Source organism: Rattus norvegicus, chromosome 14 (assembly GCF_036323735.1).
Source record: "Rattus norvegicus strain BN/NHsdMcwi chromosome 14, GRCr8, whole genome shotgun sequence".
NCBI lineage: Eukaryota > Metazoa > Chordata > Mammalia > Rodentia > Muridae > Rattus > Rattus norvegicus.
Genome location: NC_086032.1, coordinates 107,544,599 through 107,556,998, shown reverse-complemented (window position 1 = coordinate 107,556,998; position 12,400 = coordinate 107,544,599). Strand labels below are relative to the sequence as shown.

Genomic DNA, 12,400 nt, shown 5'->3' with positions numbered 1-12,400 from the left:
TGTTATTTTCTAGTTCCATGCATCTGCCTATGAATTTCATGAAGTCATTGTTTTGATAGCTGAGTAGTACTCCATTGTGTAGATGTACAACATTTTCTGTATCCATTCCTCTGTTGAAGGGCATCTGAATTCTTTCCAGCTTCTGGCTATTATAAATAAGGCTGCTATGAACATAGTGGAGCATGTGTCTTTGCTGTATGTTGGAGCATCTTTTGGGTATATGCCCAGGAGGTGGTATAACTGGGTCCTCAGGTAGTACAATGTCCAATTTTCTGAGGAACCTCTAGCCTGATTTCCACAGTGGTTGTAACAGCTTGCAATCCCACCAAAATTGAGGAGTGTTTGTCTTTCTCCACTTCCTCATCAGCATCTGTTGTCACCTGAGTTTTTGATCTTAGCCATTCTGACTGGTGTGAGGTGGAATCTCAGGGTTGTTTGCATTTTCATTTCCCTGATGACTAAGGAGGTTGAACATTTCTTTAGGTACTTCTCAACCATCCCATATTCCTCAGCTGAGACACAGGATTGGTAAAGAGCTGTTCCAAATCTGTTGGCTGCCATTTTGTCCTAATGACAGTGTCCTTTGCCTTACAGAAGTTTGCAATTTTATGAGGTCCCATTTGTTCATTCTTGATCTTAGAGCATAAGCCATTTGTGTTCTGTTCAGGAAAATTTCCCCAGAACCCATGTATTCTAGGCCTTTCCTGCTTTCTCTTCTATTAGTTTGAGTGTATCTGGTTTTATGTGGAGATCCTTGATCAACTTAGATTTAAGCTTTGTACAGGGTGATAAGAATGGATTGATTTGCATTCTTCTACATGCTGACCTCCACTTGAACCACCACCATTTGTTGAAAATGCTATCATTTGTCCACTGGATGGTTTGAGCTACTTTGTCAAAGATCAAGGGACCATAGGAGTGTGGGTTCAATTCTGTACCTTCAATTCTATTCCATTGATATACCTGCCTGTTTCTGTACCAGTACCATACAGTTTTTATCACTATTGCTCTGGAATACTGATGAGGACAGTATTTCCCTAATTTCTTTCTCAGCCTGTTTATCATTGAGTAGAGGAAGGCTACTGACTTGTTTGAGTTAATTTTATACCCAGACACTTTGCTCAAGTTGTTTATCAGGTTTAGTAGTTCTCTGGTGGAACTTTTGGGGTCACTTAAATATACAATCATATCATCTGCAAATAGTGATATGACACCCTTCACAATTGTCAAAAATAATGGAAAATACCTGGGTGTGACTCTAACCAAGCAAGTGAAAGATCTGTATGTCAAGAACTTCGAGTCTCTGAAGAAAGAAATTGAGGAAGATCTCAGAAAATGGAAAGATCTCCCATGATCATGGATTGGCAGGATTAATATAGTAAAAATGGTCATTTTGCCAAAATCACTCCACAGATTCAATGCAATTCCCATCAAAATTCCAACTCAATTCTTCATAGAGTTAGAAGAGCAATTTGCAAATTCATTTGGAATAACAAAAAACCCAGGATAGCAAAAACTGTCCTCAACAATAAAAAACTTCTGGGGGAATCACCATCCCTGACCTCAAGCAGTATTACAGAGCAATAGTGATAAAAACTGTATGGTATTGGTACAGACAGGCAGGTGGATCAATGGGATAGAACTGAAGACCCAGAATTGAACCCACACACCTATGGTCACTTGATCATAGGTGTGTGATCAAGGAACTACAGCCATTCCGTGGGAAAAAAAGGATAGGATTTTCAACAAATGGTATTGGTTCAACTCGAGGTCAGCATGTAGAAGAATACAAATCAATTCAATGTTATCTCTTTGTACAAAGCTCAAGTCCAAGTGGATCAAAGACCTCCACATAAAACCAGATACACTGAAACTAATAGAAGAGAAAGTGGTTAAGAGCCTCAAACACATGGGCACTGAGGAAAATTTCCTGAACAAAACACCAATGGCTTATGCTCTAAGATCAAGAATCAACAAATAGGAACTCATAAAAATGCAAAGCTTCTGTAAGCCAAAAGACACTGTCATTAGGACAAAATGGTAACCAACAGATTGGGAAAAGATCTTTACTAATCCTATGTCTGATAGCAGTTAATATGCAATACATACAAAGAGCTCAAGAAGTTAGACTCTTGAGAGTCAAATATCCCTATAAAAATGGGGTACAGAGCTAAACACATAATCCTCAGCTGAGAAATATGGGATGGTTGAGAAGTACCAAAAGAAACATTCAACATCCTTAGTCATCAGGGAAATGCAAATCAAAACAACCCTGAGATTCCACCTCACACCAGTCAGAATGGCTAAGATAAAAAAAAATTCAGGTGACACCAGATGCTGGCAAGGATTTGGAGAAAGAAGGACACTCCGCCATTGTTGGTGGGATTGCAAACTGGTACAGCCACTCTGGAAATCAGGCTGGAGGTTCCTCAGAAAATTGGACACTGTACTACCTGAGGACCCAGTTATACCACTTCCTGGGCATATACCCAAATGATGCTCCAACATACAGCAAAGACACATGCGCCACTATGTTCATAGCAGCCTTATTTATAAAGCCAGAAGCTAGATAGAATCCATTCTACTGAGGAATGGATATAGAAATGTGGTAAATTTACACAATGGAGTACTACTTAGCTATTAAAAACAACAACTTCATGAAATTCATAGGCAAAAGGCTTGAACTAGAAAATATCATCCTGAGTGAAGTAACCCAATCCTCCCCCCCAAAAAAACCCACACATGGTTTGTACTCACTGATAAGTGTATATTAGCCCAAAAGCTTGGATTACCCAAGATACAATCCATAGACCACATCAAGCTCAAGAAGAAGGACGACCAAAGTGTGGATCTTTCAGTCTTTTTTAAAAGGGGGAACAAAAATATTCATAGGAAGAGATATGGAGGCAAAGTTTGGAGCAGAAACTGAAGGAATGGCCATTCAGAATCTGTTCCACTTTGGAATCCAGCCCATGTATATATACAGACACCAAAAGTAGATAAGATTGATGAAGCCAAGAAGTACATGATGACAGGAGCCTGATATAGCTGTCTCCCAAGAGGCTCAGCCAGAGCTTGACAAATACAGAGGCGGATGCTAGCAGCAAACCAGTGAACTGAGAACAGGGTCCCCATTGGAGGAGAAAGGATTGAAAGAGTTGAAGGGGCTTGCAACCCCATATGAACAACAATACCAACCAACCAGAATTCCCAAGGACTAAATCACTACCCAAAGACTGCACATGGACAGACCCATGGCTACAGCTGCGTATGTAGCAGAGGATGGCCTTGTTGGGCACCAATGAGAGAAGCCTTTGGTCTTGCTGAGGCTGGACCCGCCTAGTGTAGGGAAATGTCAAGGCTGGGAGGTAAGAAGGGGGAGGTGGTTGGGGAGGTGGAACACACTTATAGAAGAAGGGGGATGGGGAGGGGATAGGGGGTTTATGGAAGGGAAATGAGGAAAGGGAATATAATATTTGAAATGTAAATTTAAAAGTCCAATAAAAAAAGTAAAGACAAATTTCCATAAGTTACCAGGTCACCACTGTTCTTATTAAGGTCCCCCCTCTTATCACATGGAAAGATGGAGAACTAAGCTTATTGGGTAAGTTTTGTTTATTTTTACTCTTTTCAAGTGAGTTCTAAACAGTGAAAATAAAGCAAGGTTAAGAGACAAACTAGGACGGGAGTAGCTCAGAGGTAGCATGTACCTGTCCCAAGTTAGATACCTAACACACAAAAGAAGAAGAAACAAAGTAAAACCCAGACCCTCCTAAACAAAGGGACAAGAGATTCTGCTACACTAGTTGTAGTCCAATCTCAGACCATCTGACTGTAAGGAACAAGAAGCAAAACCTCGTGCTAACACAAGGAATTAAAGCAGCCACATAAAAGCCACACAGTAGCCAGAGATAACAGGAAGGCCACATGGTTATCCATACAATCAGCACAACAGGAAGCAAGCACTAAGAGGAAAAAGGCTGAGCTAGTCTCAGCTCCAGGAAAGCAGTTCTCTGGGTAAGTGGGCTGGCTGAGACTTGTCTTTCTGTTCCAAGCCTGGCACTGCATGTATTATCTCACAGCAAACAGACACTTATCTCTTATCAATCTGAGAAGTATAATGGCCTACTTACCCTGCACCTACCTGGTGGGAGGAGCATCCCTGAGAGGCCTGGGGTACAGCTAAATGAGGAGTCAGGACTGCTGTCAGCTAGATGAGCAAAGTCACTCTCAGGAAGAGTTTCCCTTCTGATCGGAAAAAAAAAAAATGACGAAGCCGGCGGTCATGAGCTGCGCCCAGGGACCTGAGAAGGGCACTGCTGAGGTGCGGTAGGCGCTTGCTGTGTCCGGTCAGCCAAGAAGCCATGCCTTTCCTTGATGTGCAGAAAAGGCTGGGCATTAGCCTAGATCGACACTTTATATTCCTAAGTGCTGAGCAGCCTTACAAGAATGCCGCTCGATGCCACGCGTTTGAAAAGGAGTGGATAGAATGCGCACATGGGATCGGTGCTACCCGGGCTAAAAAAGAGTGCAAGATAGAGTATGAAGACTTTGAAGAATGCTTTCTTCGGTTCAAAACGATAAGGCGGATGCATGAAATCAAGAAACAGCGGGAGAAGCTGATGAAAGAGGGGAAGTACACCCCTCCGCCTCACCATTTGGGCAAGGAGGAGCCCAGGCCCTGAGCAGAGCAGCTAGAAGCTGCTCTCCATGCTCTGTTTTCCGCTGAAGAGAATGTTTAAGGGAAGCACCTTCATCAAGTATGTACAAATAAAGAATTACTCAACCTAGAAAAAAAAAATGACAAACCCAGCTTTGAAATGGTTCCTTGGGCAACAGAAAGGGAAGGGACCCATTTGAGTACTTAGTACGTCCCTTTGGGAATTGAGAGACATTCCTATCCAACTCCTAATCCACCCTTATAATTCAATTTTACCCCTGGTTCATTGGTCATAAATTCCAGAATTCCCAAGTTACCCTCAGGCAGTCCCAAGCTCCAGGAAGTTCATGTCAAATTTCTTCTGATAAAATGAATCTATCAAGAGAGATTTATACTAGATAACTCCAACCAACTTGCCAAAGAGAGGGACTAGGCAGGTGATAAGGCTTCCTATTTTAGGAAATATGACCATTTTCTATCTGCAGAGCCTGGACATGTGGATAGTAATTCCAAGAAGAGAAGAAGGGAAGGGAAGGGAAGGGTAGGGAAGGGAAGGGAAGGGAAGGGAAGGGAAGGGAAGGGAAGGGAAGAGGAGGAGGAGGGAAAGGGAGAGGGGAGGAGAGGGGAGGGGAGAGGTTCCAGGACAGTGTTAGAGAACTTCCTACTCAAAGGCTCTAGGGCACACAGAATAGTAGCCTCAGCTCTGAGTTTACACATAACCACCATGCTGACTTCCTACTATGCCAACTGACTTCCTTGCTACCCACTCTGGGCAGGGATTGTTCCTATAGTGTGGCTCTGAGGCCACTGAGGAAGGCAGATATATATGTATAGGTGCAGCTCTTCCCCCAACAAAGTGTCCAAGGAAATAGGTTTCAATTCCTCCTCTACTACTCCTTCCTCAGAAAGGAATTGGAGCCAGGCTATAGCTACAGCCCTCCAGTTCCCTCATCTACAGAATTATTGCAGCAACACCTACTTACAAAGTAGCTTACGTGAAATACTTAAAACAATTAAAAGAAACTTAACTAAGAGTGATTGTCCCATCTGCCCAACAGTAACTTATGGATTCTCATGTGTACACTTTGTTCTGTACCATCATTGCCAACTTTCTCTAAATTCTAAATATAGCTTTCTCGATGCCAGTTATGTATTTTGGTTAGCTGCTATAGTCTCATTTATGACTCAGTTTTGATAAGTACATGTTTCGCTATTTGCTTAGTTTTGAGTTTTGAGTTTTGAGACAGGATTTCATTATCTCCTCAAACTCATGAAGATCCTGCTCAGTATCTTGAATGCTGCAGTTATGAGGATGCACCTTCATACCCTGGCCTTTGGTTTATATCACGCATTCTTGTACTAAATATGCAGCTTGCTCTGAAGACTTTTTCAGATCTGTTTCTCAAGAGCCTGACTCCTTTTATATTCACCAAATGCTCCCAACGGTTTCTACAGGGTGCTGATTTCACAAAGGAAAATGTGGCTGGAACCTTTATCTCTACTTCCAAATGCAGTAGGCTGCACCTGGGGAGAGGGGCGTCGCAGGGGCATTCTGTAGGCCTCTGTTGCAAACACATTCTCTTCCTATAAGGTTTTCTCAGCACAGCTCCTCATACCACACACTCCAAGACTTAAACATTAAGAGTCAAAGTCAAATTGCTGTCCCTGGCAAAGCATAGATGTGAATGCCTTCTCAGACCTTTTTAGCTTAGACAGTAAGAAGGAGGCTGATGAGTTAGCCACCCCAGGTGACCCACTGGGGGCAACCAAAGGGAAGACAATCAGAATCATCAGCTTCCAAAAAACAAATAGTTTAAGTTAAAATCTCTACAAGGGCCCCCTGAGCCATTGCAGCATAATGCAGTGTGATTAGAGGAGAGTCTACAAATCAATATTGACTGGGCAGCCAATAAAGCACCTATGAAAATAGCCAGCCAATGGGTCTTCTCTTTCAAGAATCTGGCACCCACCACCCTCTGCAGCATTAGTAAGAGAATTCTCCAAACCAGAACAGTGTCCAGGGGCTGAGAGACAATGAAGGTCAAACTGGCAAGAACATCTCTATACATTGTAGGAAAGAGAGACAGGAAGGAAGGAAGGAAGGAAGGAAGGAAGGAAGGAAGGAAGGAAGGAAGGAAGGAAGGAAGCAGTTGGGTGGTGGCATACCCAAGAGGCAGAGGCTGGGGGAACTCTGTGAGTTCAAGGCCAGCCTGATCTACAGAGAGAGTTCCCAGACAGGCAGGACTACACAGAGAAACCTTTTCTTGGAAAACAAACAAAAACAAACAAACAAACAAAACAGAAGGAGGAGGAGGAGGAAGAGGAGGAGGAGCTAAAATAAGACAAAGCCCCTAAAGGAGGTCCACCGTCACCACCATTATGACTCCTACTCACTAATTTTAGTGAGGAGAAGCAGGTTGTTGCAACCCTACACAGCATCCAATAACTGCCCATCCAGACACTGGACACATCTGCTCAGCCTCCTAGTACACACTGTGTGAAGTAAATAAAGAGGCTAGATCCAGGAACAATAAAAAAGCAGGGTGAGTGGAGAGAGATGCCATTGAGTCCTTGGTCTTACAAAGGAAAGAGCCTGGTAGGAGAGTGGCCCTAAGGCATCCCCATCAGAACCTATTTCTGGAACCTTGGAGCTGAGTTACATTTTGAAAGTGCCGAAATGTCAACTTCCTAAGAGTCCACCTTACATCTTTCTTCTTTCTCTGTCACAGCAAGAGAGAACACTCTATTTACTTAGAAATCATTTACAAGTTTCTTCTGGATTAGGCTGTTCCTATCAGAGAAGCCAAGTATCTGGTAGGCACCTAGCAGCATGAATTCCTGAAGAAGGGATCAAAGAAGTGCCGTCTTCACAGAGGCAATGGACTGAGGACATGGAGGCAGTGTGGCATTAGCCTAGGCCCAGTTCAGAAGGGGTCCCCTTCATGACAGGCAGGGGCTCCTGAACTGCCCTGCCAGGTGAGACCTCTTGGCTCCTTTGTTTCTTTATCGGAATCTAACATTCTAAGAGAATTTAATAAGTGATGCCATGCATGTGTGCCTTTTTCCTCCTGAGGCCTGGCCTTCTGAGCTTCTGGCTGACAGCTGGTGGAGAGCAAAGTCCCCTCTGATAAATGATTCTCTGCTGATCCAGTACTGTCCCCACAGTGGCGACTAGTTTCCTATATCTCCTCCTCACCGAATGGGAAAGGATTTGTTTTCCACTAGATCACAGTTGATGTGCTTTAAAGTACAACCAGACATGAACTCCCTGGAGACAAGCTTATGCGAATGCCATGACACCCTACATGGCTGCTGAGTGTCCCTGCTCCCTAGACGTACCCAGCCTGCAGCTCCTAAGGCAAAACTGGCAAAAATGCCAATAAAATGTGAGGTGACAATGGGGGGAACTCTCACTTCAGCCAATGCCTAGCACCCTTTGACAGGCATCCAATTTCTTCTATAGTTCCTGTTGTCCTTAGAAGAGGCTAACCCAAAACCTCTGAGGGTCAGACTTGGAAAGTGGAGAATTTCAGAAAGTCCTGTTAATCCACAAGGCAGAAAGTGAGCTTCTGGCATATAGCAGTTACTTATGAAACATCTGCTAAATAAGCCCATAAAAGCAGCTGAGATATGGCTCAGGTCCCTTCAGGGCATTTTCTGAAAAGACAGCCAGTACCAATAACTGGTGTACTGTCAGCACATTCCCTGCCTTCCTCGCTGTGTCATTTTCTGCTTTCACATGTCATCCATCACATTTGATCTTTGCAACAAGGAAAGGGCATTAGAGCTGGGCTAGTTTGTAGTTGGCAAAATTAAACAAAGAAAAGGGACTTAGCTGAGTCACTCGGAGGGCAGATAGCAGTCATGAGAAGGGAACCAACTAAGCACTATCCCACTTCAGTCACCACTCCCCTTCCCCGACCCCTGAATGGAGTCATGAGACATCTGAGAGGAGACAGGATTCAGTGTGCTACAAGGTCTGGTCCCTGCTCAGCTCAGCAAGGACTTGGGTGATGAAGTATTTATATGAAAGACCTTGCATTTCGGATCAAATGTCTACTCCTGCCTGGATTATCTCACAGTAAAGTAGGCTAATGCCCATGCTGGTTGCCTGAACCTAGTTGCTTCTAGTCACTGTGGAGTCATCACTGGAGCTTGCATATGAGCTATCCCACCACTGAGTCAGGAAAATAATCAATGGAGATTTATAACCCTGAGCAGTTGGAGACATAAATTATGTACTCAACTGCAGAGCTCACGTGCTCTTCTGAGGGTCCTAGCCTACTTATATTTCTGTTGCTGGAACAAAACCATGACTAAAAGCAACTTGGGGAAGAAAGGCGTTTTGTTTGTTTGTTTGTTCGTTTTTAACTTACAGGTCCATTATGGAGGAAAGTTAAGGCAGGAACCTGAAGACAGGAACTGAAGCAGAGACTATGGAGAAAGGCTACTCACTCACTTGCTCCCTGTGATTTTTCTCAAAGAAAAGCAAGAAAACCCAAGAAGCACCTAGAGAGGGGTTGTACCTCACACAGTGGGTTAGATCTTTTCACAGCAACCATTAATCAAGAAAATGACTCATAGGTCACTTTCCGAGGTGACCCTTGTTTTGTGCCAAATTGGCAACAAAGTAACCAGCATATTCCCACAGGGCTCCTCATGAGACCACCTTGTGGGAAGAAAGCTCAAGTGTAGGGGATCGAGAGTGTAAAGACAGTGGACAAGTGCCCACTCTCCCAAGGATTTCTGCTCTACTTAGTATTCCAGGGCTGGCCTCTATTGGCTACTAATAGGTTCTTCTTTCATGAGCTTGGCATGCTATCATGTGAGTGTGTTCTATTTACCAACCTCTTGCATTCCAAAGAGTCCTGGATCTGCTTCCTTCACAGAATAATAATTAAGAATGAATGTGTTTGGGGTTGGTGCTAGCTTGATCTTGTGGATGCTATGTGAGCATTCTGTTACTAAGCGATATCATCTATCCTCTTAAAAATATTTTTTTTATTTTGAGACAGAGTTTTAGTAAGTTAATCAGGCTCAACTTGAATTTACTTTGTAAACCAGACTAGCCTTGAATGTGTAATCTTCCTATGGCAGCCTTCCAAGTTGGTTACTGAAATTAAAGACCTTACCACTTTGCTTGATTTATAAACTTTTTGTTATAAATATTACACAATAATTATATAACTCATCAGTATGCTACTGGTTATTCTTAAAAGCATGTGCATATGTACTCACATAAGTGAGTGTGTGTGTACATGCATGCAGATGCCTGAAGAGAATTTCATAGTATAGAGTGACAGTGTATTGTGAGCCACCTAACATGGGTGCTGAGAATCCAATTAGGGTCTTTTGGAAGACGAACAAGTGCTCTTAATCACTGCACCATTTCTCTAGCACCCAGGACTGGCTATTTTTTTTATTGGATATTTTATTTATTTACATTTCAAATGTTATCCTCTTTCCTGGTTTCTCCTCTACAAACCCCTATCCCATCCCCCCTCTCCCTGCCTCCATGAGGATGCTCCCCCACCCACCCACCCATTCCCACCTCACTGCCCTGGCATTTCCCTACACTGGGGCATTGAACCTTCACAGGACTAAAGACTTCTCCCATTGATGGGACTGGCTAATTTTTATTCAACACACCTCTATGCAGATTCAGCTTCCAGGAGGCTGGTCCTTGAGAAATACATCATACAGAGCTTCCTGACAGATAGCTGCTACTTGGCCAGTGGAGGTGAGGTGGTACCCAGCAGGGGAAGAGAGTTTGTCTTCCCAATCCCTCCCTGGTCTGGGTACCCTTTTTTCAACAGTAGCCCTTAGCCATGTGTCCCTGAGTGATGGCAGCGTCCACAGTCTCTCTTTCTATAGTCCACACTAATAACTCAGGTTCAGGGTCTCCTTCCCCCTAGGAAGGTAATAATTAGCTTCCAGTGAATAAAAGTCTCTGGGCCCTAAACATTCTTTATTTGTTCCTTTATCACTATCTAAATCCATTCACAATCCCTTTATAACTTTTTTTTAACCATTTGGGATAAATTCACATTTCCTGTCTGGCCCCTAACTGACATGTTTACATATCCTCAGGATTTCCGGTCCCTGGCCATTCTTCTGTCCTTCCCTTGCTTGGTGATGAAGATATGTTTGCCTCTAATTAACTGAAAAGTTCAGCTGCACCCTGAGTTGTCTCTAGGAGCTGAGAGCAAAGTGTTCAATGCTTTCCAATTCCAGGCAAAAGTAGCTTGACCTTCCTCCCCTCCATCTTTCTGGAGACAGAGGCCCAGGAGACATTCAGCGTGGGCTGCCAGCAATTAGCCATCAGGATGAAGAGTACTGAGAAACCTGAGGTCCTGAATTTTCTGGAATATAACGATTCTGCTGATCTTGTTTGGCAATAGCAATTCCAATTTCAAGTACTGAAATCACTTCTTTGTTCTTTTGTCGTGTAAGTAGGGCCCCACTAAGAGTCTGGAGGAAGAGTTGCTTGCGGGGTGTGTGTGTGTGTGTGTGTGTGTGTGTGTGTGTGTGTGTGTGTGTGTGTGTGTTGTGGGGGGGGTGAGTGAGAGCTATTTTCACAAGCAGTAGTCTCCAGCTGACCTCAAAATAGTGCTGCTTCTGCCCCCCAGCTTTTGACATTGAATGAATTACTCTTTCATAACAGGAGCAGAATCTGTGTGGGATCTAGGACCCTCCTACTCTTTCATTTTTACTCTCCAACGTCCAGATAACTGCAACCTTCCCAGCCACACCACAGAACTGGTGCCTTTGATGACTTCATCTCATGCTTGTTTACTGAAGGGCTGTCATGGGCCAGGGGAAACAACAGCAACCAAACACAGTCTCAGTTCTTCAGGATACTATCAAAGCAAACAGACCTTCTGGGTTCAGATGCTTTGCGGAGTCATGGAAGAGACATGTCAGGGTGGAGAGGTGGTCCCTGATGCTGATTGCTATGTTCCTGAGCAGGAGCAGTCTAGGGCAGGGAGCAGGTTCACACACCTGAGCTTCTACACAGACAAGCTCCCACTGCTCTCTGAGCACTTTACCACTAGCCTTTCTCTCCAGGCTCTTCCTCTGTGCCATATTTACTCTGTAACTCATTTGTCATGCTCTGTCCTTACAGAAAGAAAGCACCAGCCCAGAACAGAAAAGACAATTTAAAGTCTTGACCTTCCCAATTGTGATTACCTTTCAAGGGCAATGTGTGCCTGGGCTCAGTCTCATCCAAAACATCAAAGCAAAAGCAAAGGCAGAGGGGGTGAAAGGAAACAAAGAGTCTACCAAGAAAATATCAAGAATTCTAGCTAAATCTATTTTAGATCAAGAGAGCAGGGGGTGTCATTTAGTGGCAGAGCTCCTATCTAGCATGCCCAAGGTCCTGGTTTTGTCTCTAGCACTGCAAAGAAAAAAAGGAAGCAAGGGATACAGAATGAAGCCAGCACAACAGGAAGGCTCCCAGAGCATCCCCAAAGCAGTCTGAACCCAGTCTGATCTACTCCAGTTTAACCTCACTCTCGAGCTTTCAGCCTACAGTTAAACCCAGAGCAGCTGAACAGAACTTGCAGACCTGACTGCCTTCCAGTGTCCTAGATCCTAGTGTCACCCAACACCTCAGATTATGCCATAACTAACCCCGTATCTTGCATGTGACTGAGAAAGGAGGCTCCAAGCTATTTTGTTTGGGTGAGACAGGAAGCAAAGGTGAAAAAAAAACCTGGTGCCCCCCTTTTCCTCATT

At 43.8% G+C, this 12,400-nt stretch overlaps 1 pseudogene; it reads left to right on the top strand.

The window, feature by feature from the left end:
- Ndufs5-ps1 (NADH:ubiquinone oxidoreductase subunit S5, pseudogene 1) lies at window positions 4,274-4,801 on the top strand (annotated as a pseudogene).